This window comes from Neofelis nebulosa, chromosome 9 (assembly GCF_028018385.1).
Source record: "Neofelis nebulosa isolate mNeoNeb1 chromosome 9, mNeoNeb1.pri, whole genome shotgun sequence".
Lineage (NCBI taxonomy): Eukaryota > Metazoa > Chordata > Mammalia > Carnivora > Felidae > Neofelis > Neofelis nebulosa.
Window position 1 is genome coordinate 3,393,710 of NC_080790.1, and position 13,699 is coordinate 3,407,408.

Sequence of the window (13,699 nt, forward strand, 5' to 3'; positions counted from 1 at the left end):
AGGTTATAAATAGGATTCACCTTTCTCTTTAAATCAAGGTGGAAACGCCCTATCACCGACACAGCTCTCTCTCAATTCCATTTCCATGCAACTCAATTATAAATAGTGAAGATAAAAATACCCTAAAAGAGTTTTTTGTTTTTTTTTTTTTTGACAGGAGCTCTAACTCTGCGTTTATGGGGTGAGTATAATCACATGCACAGATAAATATAAATTTAGAAACATCCCTGCCAACGTAACCTAAATACATATTAAAAAATCTCATTTGTACATTGTCAACATGGGAACATAGTTTATTAAAAGGTTGAAACCCTCGCTGCTCTTTTCTTGAAACAAACATAGAGCAAATATTCTATTATTAAACTCATTAATTCTGAAAACCGTCTTATCTGTGTGCACTTGTGCCCCACAGAGCTCGGCGATTGCCCCCGGGAAGTGCCTTCCCGTAACAAGGCAACCCTTGGGGTCTTCCCCAAAATGGTAACCCTGCTAGAGCAAAGCAGGAGCTTGAGCTGGTGCAGATCTCTTTGTTTCATTCCATGCAAGTCCCCCCCCCCCCCACCTTGTCCTGGAAATAGTACCTCAATGAACCTCAGTTTCTTTTGCCAAATCAACTCCTTTCTTTATCGAATGGTGCTTGCCCCGTGGTTACATTACCGGGAACTCAATCTTTAAGCAGCAGGAAAGAGAGAAGCCCTACAAGGTAATTCAGGTTTGAAGCGCTTGTTGGTTTCAGTGGGATTTCGAGGATACCTGGGGTCGACGGAATCGAAGGGGTGCCCGGGCAAGGCAGCCAAGAACCCCGAGTGTAAAGTGGCAAGAAGTGGGGGCGCCTGGGGGGCTCGGTCGGGTAAGCGTCTGGCTTGGATTTCGGCTCAGGTCATGATCTCACGGTTTGTGAGATCGAGCCTCACATCAGGCTCTGTGCTAACAGTGTGGAGCCTGCTTGGGATTCTCTCTCTCTCTCTCTCTCTCTCTCTGCCCCTTCCCTGCTAGTGCTCACTCTCTCTCTCTTTTTCAAAGTAAACAAATAAACTTAAAAGTTAAATAAATAAATGGCAGGAAGAGCCCCTTACCTTCCGGAGCCTTCCCTCACTGCGTAGAGCTCACTGAAACACCGCCTTCTCCGGACTGCGGTCACTATTTGGCCATCCTTCCTGGGGGGGCGGGGGGGGGGGTGTCAGAGGTCTCCGTCACCACGGCACATGGAACAATTGCCTGTAATTCCTCCTCTCCACCCTCCCTGTGGGGATTGCCTCCTTCAGATGCCATTTTCGTGTCTCACTCTGCTGCTCAAACACCTAACGTCAAGTGGCGAACTGCCTGTTGTGCGAGAGCTTACCTGTGCGTGCACCCTGAGACCCCAGGTGCCCAGTGAGTCCCAGCCCAGAGCCTCTGGGACTCATCTCCATCTGTACCAGCATTGTCTCTTCCAGCCATTCAGGTCTGTTTCTAGGTCCCCTCTAAGCCTTAGCATTTCATTTATGTTACTAATTCATATTTGGATTTAAAAATATATATATATTAACGCCTTTGGTCTCACAGTGCAACTTTCTTCTAAATTATTGGTAGCTCAGTTTCCATAAGTATAGTTTGGATGACAAGTGACCCGGCCTTTCATTTCTGAATCAAAGTCGAGTTGGCTACCAGAAAGTCAGTCAACGAGACGGTTCTATGTCCAGGTCTATAAAATGAAGACTTTTAAGAAAGTGGTGATATAAAGTATCTTCTGGTAAAGTCACACTTTTACCGATTTCTACTCAATGATCGTTCATCAATTTGAGGAAGTATCTGTAGTCTCTGAAATACAAAACAGAGAAAAATCTCGTCTGTGGCCACTAACACGTGGGTGATTCTTTTGTTTTTCTCCATGCCAAACACAGTGGGATTGAGTACGACAAAAGAGCATAACACTTATCAGAAGACTGGATTCATGTCTCAGATCTCACAACGTTTTTAACTGTATTGTTCAGAGCTCAATGTGGGAATCAGAAACACAGTAAGCATTCTATGGGAAAAGATCTAAGCCATAAACAATGTACTTATGGCATAATAGGGGAGGGTTAATTAATGGAAGGTGATTCTTTAAAGGCTACGTAATGATGTCTGGGATGCAGGAACCCGGGCCGGAAGTCGGGGGGCCACCGAGGTCCCCACTGGTGCCTGGCAAATATGAAGCCATTGCCCCTTTTCCCAAAATGAATCCAAATTTCCACAAATGTCTATGATCTCTTGTATTTGTCTCTGGGTAACAATCATTCTACTTCTGACACAATTCTACTTAAACATCTTGTGACCTTCCACAAAATTATACAGTTAATCACAACTATCATGTTTTATTCTACATAGAATTGAAAGGAAAAGGTGACCAAAGACAAAACTGTGTTATGTGTGGGTGTGAACATGTCTGTATGTAGGTATGTATGCATATGAATATGTGTATGTGTGTATGTGTGTGCATGTACGTTTGTATGTGCCTACGTGTAAATGGGTGCCTGTATCATATGTGTGTATTATATGTGTTGTGTGTATGTGCTTGTATTTATGTATATGTATGTGTTTGCATGTATATGTGTGAATATATGTATGAGTGTGTATATCTATGTACGTGTATGTATGTATATATGTGTATGCATATGTGTGTATATGTGTGTATGTGTGTGTGCATATGTATAAATGCGTGTGTGAGTGTGTATATATGTGTGTGCATATGTATGTGTGTGTGTGTGTGTGTGTGTGTGTGTGTGTATTTGTGTGGGGGGGGGCAGTGTGCATGTGTATAACACAACAAAGAAAAAGACACGCAGTGTGGGAGAAAGTGCTCACTCTCCTCTCGTTCCCATACATTTGTAGCCACTTTTGAAGTTAGGTGGAACCGTATGATTATTTCTGGACAACAGACTGTGGGCCGCAGTGGCCGCTGTCCCTTCTAATCTGAGATACGTGATCGTTGGGGTGAGTTCTCCATATTCTCTCTTCCTTTCCTGCCGTAGGCCTGGAAGCCACGTGTGGTACATGCTCACAGCCGGAAGAAGCCTCCAAGGCAGTCATCGCAGTGAACTGTCTGACCTACCTTGACCTTGGCATGAGCCAAGTGACGTATTAAGTCCCTGAGATTTCCAGGTTCACCTCTTGTCCCAACCGAACGTGATCCGTGCTGACCAGGGTGAGATTATAGCTCTGACATCTGCTACTGATCTGGAGGTATGGCTTCTGCCATTACTACATATTTTCATGGGTCCTTTGTCCTCAGCCAGTATTTCAGCTGAGCAGAACTCTAGCTGGTGAGACAGAACAAAACTTTGCTGAGTGGTCCAAGTTTGTATAGGGTTGCTGCACATTCTTTTAAGTTTAGTTATTTATTTCGAGAGAGAGAAACAGAGAGAATAGGAGGGGCAGAGAGAGAGAGAGAGAGAGAGAGAGCATCCCAAGCACGCTCCGCATTGTCAGCCCAGGGCCCAACAGTGGGCTAGATCCCAGGAACCATGAGATCGTGACCCGAGCCAAAACCAAGAATCGGACACTTAATTGGCCGAGCCACCCAGGCACCCCATGAGTTGCTGCACATTTATGTGAATTATTGTCATTTTATAAATATTTTTTTTTTTAATTTTTTTTTTTTCAACGTTTTTTTTTTTTTTTATTTTTGGGACAGAGAGAGACAGAGCATGAACAGGGGAGGTGCAGAGAGAGGGAGACACAGAATCGGAAACAGGCTCCAGGCTCCGAGCCATCAGCCCAGAGCCTGACGCGGGGCTCAAACTCACGGACCACGAGATCGTGACCTGGCTGAAGTCGGACGCTTAACCGACTGCGCCACCCAGGCGCCCCTATTGTCATTTTAAAGTGCCACAGAAATACAACCTGGAACCTACCGGATGTTCCAGAAAACATCCTGGTTTCCTTCTTCACCTGCTTTGACAGCAAACTATCTCCTCTCGACAACCAGGATCGATGACTGCAGTCAACTCAGTAGTCTTCCTTTAATTTGAGACAACGAGAGAGCTGTCTAGTTTCTGGTTTTGGGGGGGTAGCAGTGCTGTCTCCTGCTGTAAGTGTTCTTCCCGTGCGAACTAACACCTCTCAGCAAGCAGAGCATAATGTCCCGGACGACGAAGCAAACTTCGCAGGTGGCTTGTCAGGTGTAATGGTCCGATGCTATTTCCATCCCTGCAGCTTGGTTTCTGACTCCATGAAATGTAGCTGAGAAAGAAGAAGCATAACGTATGTGTCAACAGTTTAGAGCAGGTTACATACCTCGGAGGCATCACCTCAGACTTGAAAGGCACTGTTTCCAAAGCAGCGTCATCACTGTGTCTTCGCCACTTACTCTGTGCCAGAGCCATTTATTTCTGGGCGACAGTCATGTGGTAGCCAGTGAATGTCATGGGGTTCCACCTCTTACCACCCTACTTTCTCAGTGAGATAAGCCGCTTGGTCGGAGCAGTGTTTGGTGGGATACTTGGTGAGGAATAAGGCATTCAGAAAGCTCACGGGTGGCAGTGCTGTTTGAAGTTCAGCCCAGAAGGAGTCCCCTCCCCGCCCCTCCTTCAGTTCACGGAGTCTGACCCTGCATCCATTTCACAAGTGCCAGCGTATTATACGCGATCTTTAGCAAACCAGCCTCTGTTTCCTTCCTCCAATAAAGCAATCGTGGAATCTTCCATGAGACCATAGATTGGGATGAGGAAGATATCCCGATGCAGCAGAAGTTGGGGCAGAGGGTCTAGACATCAGTGAGAAATCACCATGACTCAAGTCCACTCGGCTATTTCAGTCTTAAAGAGTCACGTGACAAAATATCAACACCAAAATCAAACGAGTATCATGACTGACCGCGTCACAACACTACCGATTAATTGAGTGCTTCCGTGTACCCTCCGAGATTTCTGAAGATCATCCTCTTCCTTGAAATTAGGGAGACTACTCCAATGGCTATGTCACCAAGCTGCACTTCTAACCAAAGAAGATGAACACCACAGTGCTTCCAAGGATACTGATTTTCCACTCTCGGACATACTTCTTTTGGCTGACTTTGTGAAGGATGTGTTTGTTATCTGTATCTTTTGGGGGTCAACATTACTGGGTGGGTGGGTGCATCCCACTTATTACCTAATGAGCATTAGAGCCCATTTGCACGTGTTCTCAAATTTGTACATTTCCCCAATTTCTCTGTGTGTGTGTGTGTGTGTGTGTGCACTCACACGTATGGACATGAATACATGTGTTTGTGCGTACCCACCTGACAGGTGAAATGGTGATGCCTTGATATCTACTTCTTTCTTCCTTCTGACTGGGTCAGGAGCTGGTTGTTTGCCCTGGAGTCATGCTGAAATCTCACTGCATTTGTAAGTCTGGAGACAGAAGAGAGGAAAACGGTATTTTTGCAAAAGCAGAAGTGCCACAGCTTTCGTGATAATGACCACAGACAGGGTTCCCACACAGTCTCAGGGCGATATCAGAAAGGCCTCAACAGAGGAGGAGCCCGGTTTCTGCCAACAAGGGGTAACCGGTGAAATCGGGTGTTAAGAATACTCGGACCCATCGAAATCAGTTGAACTGGGTCTACTCAAATTTTCCACTTGCCCCTTGTTTTCACTCGGCGTCCTAAGTTGTAGAGACATGGCGCGTTGCGATTGTGAAACCAGCCTGCGCACCAGTCGACTTATTCACCACATTTATGAAATGTCTGATCACTCCACGATAGGCGCGAAAAATAAAGCTTAAAACCGGGAAATCTTATGAGATTTAAACAAAATCTACTTCTCGGTGTTCTTCGCTTAGGTGAGACTATTTCATTCACCCACTTAACAGTAGCCATTTCTTTACCACTTACGTGAATACTTCATTCAATGAGCTATATGTAATCTGCTTTTCCCACAATTATTTTCAGTTTGTGGACTCCCTCGTTTAAAGGTATGCTGAAGTGTATCTCAGAATTCATGAAAACATTCAGGGCAGCAAAGGAACTTTAGGAAGAATTCAGTTTCAAGCAGATGAGTAAAACATCAAAGTGTCACGATACATGCAAATCACCAAGTACCGCTGATCCAGCCTTCATTGGGTCATAGATATCAGGAGGGCTCAGAAAAGGGAAAGTAAGACATCACATTAATATCGCTGGATGACTTTAATTTATATTAATGCAGGTTCCTTTATGTCAAAATCTATATTAAAGACATGTATTTTCCACTATCTGTTAAGGAATTTCCATACAAGTGTGTGCCTTTTGTTGAAATATGAATTGTTTTAATACGCTTATAAAGCTTGGATGAAGTTGGCTTTAAACTATCGGGAAATGTGATTTTACCTCTTTGCATAATATTTAAAACTGAACTCTCCTTCTGTCTCTTGTACCTACCTGGCATTCCCTCCACACAGGTAAGAGACGCACGATTCGTGTCACAGGAATTATTCCTCCTATATGCTGGCTCATTATAAATAATGAGTCCCAAGTTTAAGACCTGAAGACAAACTCGAACTGGATTTATAAAGAATCTTCACATGGTCTAATTGCGGAGAAATCAAGGAATACAGTTTAGGTGGTATGCACAAGATATCCAAAGACAGGGAATAAACAAATCCCTTTCAGCGAAGAGTCCACATGCTATGCAGGTCGCAAGTAATTAATCTGTGAAACCCAGAAATCACTTAAAGAGGTATTTTCAGAACTTAAAGGATATATTTAGCTACTCGTCCCATTGCAACTTAAATCTGAGGACTTTATGTAATCAGAATACTCTGGTTTGGAATAGATTAGAGGCCTATTTTTTTGAAAGGTCACCATCATCTCCTAGTATGTTCTTACGTGATTAACAAACTAATATTTCATTTAATTCCATGAAGGTCATTTGATTTGGTAAATTCATTCCTCACTATGTGAAAAATGACATTTTAATTTTTCTTAAAGAGGTATTTATATCCACTAATGTTAACTGATATGATGATATACATGAAGTATTCAACAGTTGTATTTTGCTCTTTTGTGGTAAAAACAAACGTATGAAAGAAAATCAAGAGGACTTTGCAGTGCTTGAAAAGGTGTTAGTGTTTGCTACAGCAAGACTACATTTCTTTTGCTGGGAAGCAGTCTTGTCTATGTTCGCCTGACAACAGAAATATCAAAAATATAAAATATGCCATAACTATCACCCTGAACAATTATCAGTAAATTTCAGGTGAATATAGTAAGTGTTTGTAACAAAATCATAAGGAAAGCTAGAGATTAGAAGGTCTAATAGTAAATCGTAGTCAGATCAACTTCAGGAAGATGTATGAGATTAATGAAGGGGCGGGGCTATCTTATGTATAAAGCAAAACCAGACAAATTGCAAAACATAGACCAGGAAGTACTAATAAAATGCAAAACAACGTCCCTAACGTGTGTGCCCAGTTCCTTCCATGGAGATTTTATGATATAGCTGCTGCACCTGAGACATTTGTTTGTACTGACTCTGTAAAATCGAAGAGCTAAGAAGCGAACCACCAGTTCACGGTATTTAAAAAAATGCACACTTGAAATGTACACATACAGCATGAACTCAAAAAGCCCCCTTATTCTTTTTTTTTTTTTTTTTTTTTAAATTTTTTTTCAACATTTTTTATTTTATTTTTGGGACAGAGAGAGACAGAGCATGAACGGGGGAGGGGCAGAGAGAGAGGGAGACGCAGAATCGGAAACAGGCTCCAGGCTCCGAGCCATCAGCCCAGAGCCTGACGCGGGGCTCGAACTCACGGACCGCGAGATCGTGACCTGGCTGAAGTCGGACGCTTAACCGACTGCGCCACCCAGGCGCCCCTCCCTTATTCTTAACAAATACTAGTATCACAGACTTTTCTATCTGAGTCATGTAATTTACTCTTAAACAAAACATATGTGACAGGTAGGGCCTATAATGCCCATTTAAAACTATTGCTGTTATATTTTATTTATTTATTTATTTTTTTTTTTAAATTTTTTTTTTTTGTTTTTTATTTATTTTTGGGACAGAGAGAGACAGAGCATGAACGGGGGAGGGGCAGAGAGAGAGGGAGACACAGAATCGGAAACAGGCTCCAGGCTCCGAGCCATCAGCCCAGAGCCTGACGCGGGGCTCGAACTCACGGACCGCGAGATCATGACCTGGCTGAAGTCGGACGCTTAACCGACTGCGCCACCCAGGCGCCCCTATTGCTGTTATATTTTAAATAAAAATATACTGGGGGTGCCCGGGTAGCTCAATCGTTTAAGTATCCGACTTTGGCTCAGGTCATGATCTCACAGTTCGTGGGTTCGAACCCCCACGTCGGGCTCTGTGCTGACAGCTCAGAGCCTGGAGCCACTTCGGATTCTGTGTCTCCCTCTCTCTCTGCCTCTACCCCACTCACGCTCCGTCTCTCTCCGTCTCTAAAAAATAAATAAATGTTAAAAACATGTTTTTAATGTACTGAACCCTTAATATGTGTGACACACTATTTTGAGCATTTCATAATGTGTCCTCTCATATAAACTCTCACTCTGAGTGTGGTGTCGTTACCTCCAATTTACAGAGGAGGAGACATGCATTAGATATGGCGGAGAAATCGTCCAAATTCACAGTGAGAAGTCGGGGAAAAAGTCGGGTTTCAGATGTTTTAACTTCAGAACGCATGTTCTAACAACTTTACCTGAAGCAATTTCTAATGTACTTTTAAAATTAGAACGAATTGTGGTAAAAATATACAATTTACCATCTTAAACATTTTTGCGTCCCGTTCGCTAGCATTTAGTTCGTCCATGCTATTGTGTGGCCAGTCTCCGCATGTCTTTTCATCTTGCCAATGGAAACCCCATTAAACTACAACCCCCCAATCCTCCTTCCCCCAGCGCCTGGCACCCCCTATCCGCATGCCTCTGTGATTCTGACGACTTTCATTGAGTGGAATCATAGTCTTGGTCTTTTCGTGACCAGCTTATCTCACTTAGTATAATGTCTTCAAGACTCATCCACACGGTCCAGTGTGTCAGAACCTGTCTCCGAGGCTGAATAATATTCCGTTATATGTGTACTCCACATCTTGCGCATCCATTCATTCATCGCCACGCACTTGGGTTGCTTCCGTATCTTGGCTGTTGTGACTTGAGCTGCTCTGAACAAAGATACACAAATATCTCTTCAAAAACCCCGCATTCAGTCTCTCCACAGACACAGAAGTGGAACTCTGGGTCCTACAGCAACTCTGTTTTTTAATTTTGGGGAGAACCTCCACACTATTTTCCACAGAAGCTGTACCCACTTTACATTCTCATCGGCAGGATGCAAGTATAGAAATTTCTCCACATCTTCGCCAATAATGTTTTTTTTTCCTAATTATAACTATACTAATATGTGTGACATGATATCTCGTTGTGGTTTTGACTTGCATCTCCCCAAACGGTTAATGATGTTGAAGATCTTTTCATATGCTTATGGGCATTTGTATGAGTTTGGAGAAATGTCTGTACTTGTAAAGTAACTGGTGGTTGTTAAAATGATTTGGTTTTCAATTGGCTGAAATGGTTTTGGGAATATAACTCGAAGTATAGCCTTCCAGGTAGATAGTCTGATATTTATAAGTAAACAAACTATCTATCTATCTATCCATCTATACTAATAACATTGCTTGTATATCATTTTATAATCTACTTGTATACGATACAGACGCATGCGCACACACACACATCTGTGGCAAATTATATTTTCCAAAGGTGACCAACCAAATCCATTGTCCATGACACAAGCTTTCCTTACATTGGGCCTCTTGATACTTTTCCGTTAAGAAGTAGGGTTTATATTTCTTACTTTTGAATCTCGGTAGACATTTGTTATTACTTGGACCGATGGAATATGGCAGAAGTGAGGCTACGTGAGTCCCAAGACAAAGCTATAAAAAATGAGCCAGATTCTGCCTGTCCCCTTCTCTCCTGGGTCCTGTACTATAGCGGTCCTCAGCCAAAGTTTAGAAAGCTTATTCTACAGAGCCTCAATTCTGGAAAGATCGCGTGAAGAGTGGTACCACGTGGAGACGGAAAGAGACGCCAAGGAGCTCCACCGGTTCCAGTGTGAGTCTGGCCAAGTCACCAGATATGTACATGACGAAGTTTCTGAGGTGATCTCTACCCCAGTTTCCTTCGGACTGAAGCACCATGAGATGTTACCCCTGAATTCGCGACTCACAGCAATTTTTAACAATACTAAATGCTATTTGTTGCCTTGGGCCCTGAGCGTGGCAGCAGTAGACAATCAGAACAGATTGTAATAGCAGATACGGAGTTTTGCCATCATACAAATGTGGACGTGTGGTTATTTCTTCAGGACTGAATGGCAGTCAGAAGTCGGAAGCGTCCTGCAGAGACCATCGGGGAAAGCTTGGCGTCCCTCAGCGATGCTGTGGGTGATGGTTTAAAAGAAAGTGAAAGGAACGTATTAGAAGCAGGAAGAGAGGGATGCTTGCTACCCAATAGCAAAAAGTAGAGTAGCGGTATCACCTGTGTTTATATAAAAAGTGGAAAATACACTATGTGAATGTACCCGTGTTAAGTATGTATGCTTTCCTACATGTAACCTCAATTAATTCTAATGATAACTACTTTAAAATGTTTTTAATACTTTATTTATTTTTGAGAGAGAGAAGGAGAGAGAGAGAGAGAGAGAGAGAGAGAGAGAGAGAGAGAGAGTATGAGCAGGGAAGGGGCAGAGAGAGAGGGAGACACAGTCTCCGCAGCAGGCTCCAGGCTCTGAGCTGAAGTCAGACGCTTAACTGACAGAGCCACACACGCGCCCCTCTGATGATGACTATTGAAGTAAATTAGTAAATTTTACTGATGCCTAGTAAGGACTGTGCAAAACAAACACTACTGTATAAACGAGTACGTGTCACTAAACAGGGATCAGGAATTTGCCACACAGGATAGTTGAGGCAGGCTGTAAACACACATACCTCTGACTTTGAGGCTCATGTCCTGAACGCTATAATAGCGATTCCATATGAGCCTAAAATATGTCTGCGAACTTAAGCTATTGGAAACATAAAAGGTGGATGAAATACTATTGCTCCGTAAGCAATGTACACACACACGTTTCTTAAAGATCCAGCCAGGCTCTTGGTCCATCATATATACACATTCTACAAGGTGGCCGAAGAACTCTCTCCCATGGCTTACCAGGCTTCGAATCCAAAGCAAGGAGAAACACGCGTGATAACGTCTAGAAAACAGCCCTGTGCTCTGAGGCACTGCACGGCCTAGGGCAACAAAGAAACAGTGAAGTGAAATTGCTCTGAAACACATATATTAATAAAATCATGCATAAATAAAATACGTTAATAAAATGAGCCATTTCTCCAAACTCATCTGTGCCTTCCAAAGGACTCATTATTTTTTCTTCTTTCATTATGTCTCCTTTCTGTTTATATTTCCTGATGTTTTCCCCACCAAACCTGTTCACCCAGAGAAAATAAATAGCCACACTTTTTCCTTTTCTTTTTTCCTTTTATCTCTCCAGGCTCTGCAACCTCGGTCTGTTAGTAGCTTGTCCTTTCAGAAAACGCTGGTCAGATGTCAGGATGGGGCTGCTCTCTACCAGTTGTTAGACTATATGACCCCAGGACATGGCAGTAAGTTTGGGGACTAAAGTGACACGATGAGGGAGTCGTCACAGAGAAAATGGCCACATTCATCATGGCTCTTTCACGCACTGGCCTCGTGGGGCTTTGCCATCCGGTATTAGAGAAGTGAACTCTGGCTCCCAGTTCACCCAGGAGGACCTAACACTCTGTGCGATCTGAATCCCCTGCTTTCCACTCTTGGCCAGCCTGGGTTGCCTTTTCCTTTGCTTTCCAATCACCTGCTCCCCACAAATGAGAGATGTCAAAATCCTGGTAGTGTATTACCACCGAATCTGAGAAAAGCGACTGTTGAGCGAGCACTGAAAATAGCTTTCAGATATCTTTTGGTTTGGCAAAACCCTTCGAGCATTTTGCAAAACCTCTGCTTCCTTAATTAAAAAAAAAAAATCTGTATTTTAAGGAAAATTTAATGTTTCGGATTGTTATACATTTACAACATTAAATAGCATTTTCTTAGGGCTACTTGATCTGTTGAACTATTTATTTCTTATAAGTCTTTTTTTTTTCTTTTTTTATCTTTAAGCATCATTTACTGCCTGGAAGGAAAAGAAGCAATGCTATGAATTTTAGCACATATGCCAACCCTGGAGAATACGAATCAGTTATAAGCTAGGCAGACTCTGCTTTAAAGCTTGATAGATTTATAAACACCAAGAGAAGGCAAGATATATAGCATAATAATGTTAGAAAAATGGAAAATATTTTAATCCCACATAGTTTCTACTATTTAGAAGTTTACATTAGCAGAAAGCTGTCTATACTAGTCACAATCTTTAATTTTAGCCATGGTTGTGACTGGGAGTCATTTGAAAAGCTGCTCTGAATTTGCTTAAGTAGCACGAGGTGCTCATTTCTACCCCGACCCACATGCACAATCTTCACCACCAGTGTGATGAAATATTCTTATTATACCAAACAGGAAAGCTTTCACACAGATTCTCTCAAGTCTTGTCCCCAGCCAGTCATCCATTGCTTAAAACTTGAACACCATTTTTCAGCATTATTTCCTGGGATGAACAGAAAATATCCCGTCTCAGGTAGAAGTCCAAGGGGCGGTCCCTAAATCCCAAAAGAGCCCTTCCAGCTGGGTGAGCAGAGAAGATGCTTCAGGCCATCTTAACCACCCCCTGGGGGCCCAGCCCATAGCAAACACATGAGTGGATTCTCATCCTGATCCTGACTCCAACATCTGTGATTTAATTGTAATAAAATTAAACTAAATGCATACATTATAGAATCTATTCTACAATCCAAACCTTACTATTCTAAGTCAGAGTGAAGAAAAATAAATGCAAAGAGGATTGTGCAGACCCTGGAGACCTAAAGGCAAAGGATGAAGTCTGACAGATATGTTTAGGCAAGGGGAGGAAGAGCGGATGGGATGAGTCTGAGACCATGTTAGGTCAGATCATGTAAGATACCGCACCTGGAATGAGGGAGGTGCACCGGGACCATGGTCCTGGGCCCTCGAAAACTGGCATCCATGACCCATTCAGGCCAAATATAACATGGTTAAATGTTAGTAAGGTTTTGTCAGAACCCACCTTTTCTTAATTCAAAGACAGTGTATCGTCTGCTCCTTCATTCCAACCCATGATTAGGGACACCTCGATGTTGAAAACTAGCGCCAGCTTGAGGGAGAATAAGCCAGTAGCTAATACCTAAGGACAGTTTCCTAGACTCTGTTGGGATATTTTGTGGAGTTAAGTAGCAGGTGAAGGGCTTTGGGGGGACAAAAAGAATCATTTAAATAATATTTTCTAGGTGAGCTCCTATGTCACCAGAAATGTAAATTTTTCATGCACATCATCTGGATCGCCTAAACCGATGGCACCGAATTAGGAAAGTGGTGTTTTGTCTATTGGCATTGCTTTCTTTAAGTGCTATGACAGTTTCTTTTCTTTTTAAAAAAAAATTTTTTAAGTTTATTTATTTTGAGAGAGAGAGAGAGAGCGTAAGTTGGGGAGGGGCAGAGAGAGAGGGAGAGAGAAAATTTCAAGTAGACTCCACACTGTCAGTGCAGAGCCCAATTAGGGGCTAGAACTCATGAACTGTGAGATCACGACCAGAGCCA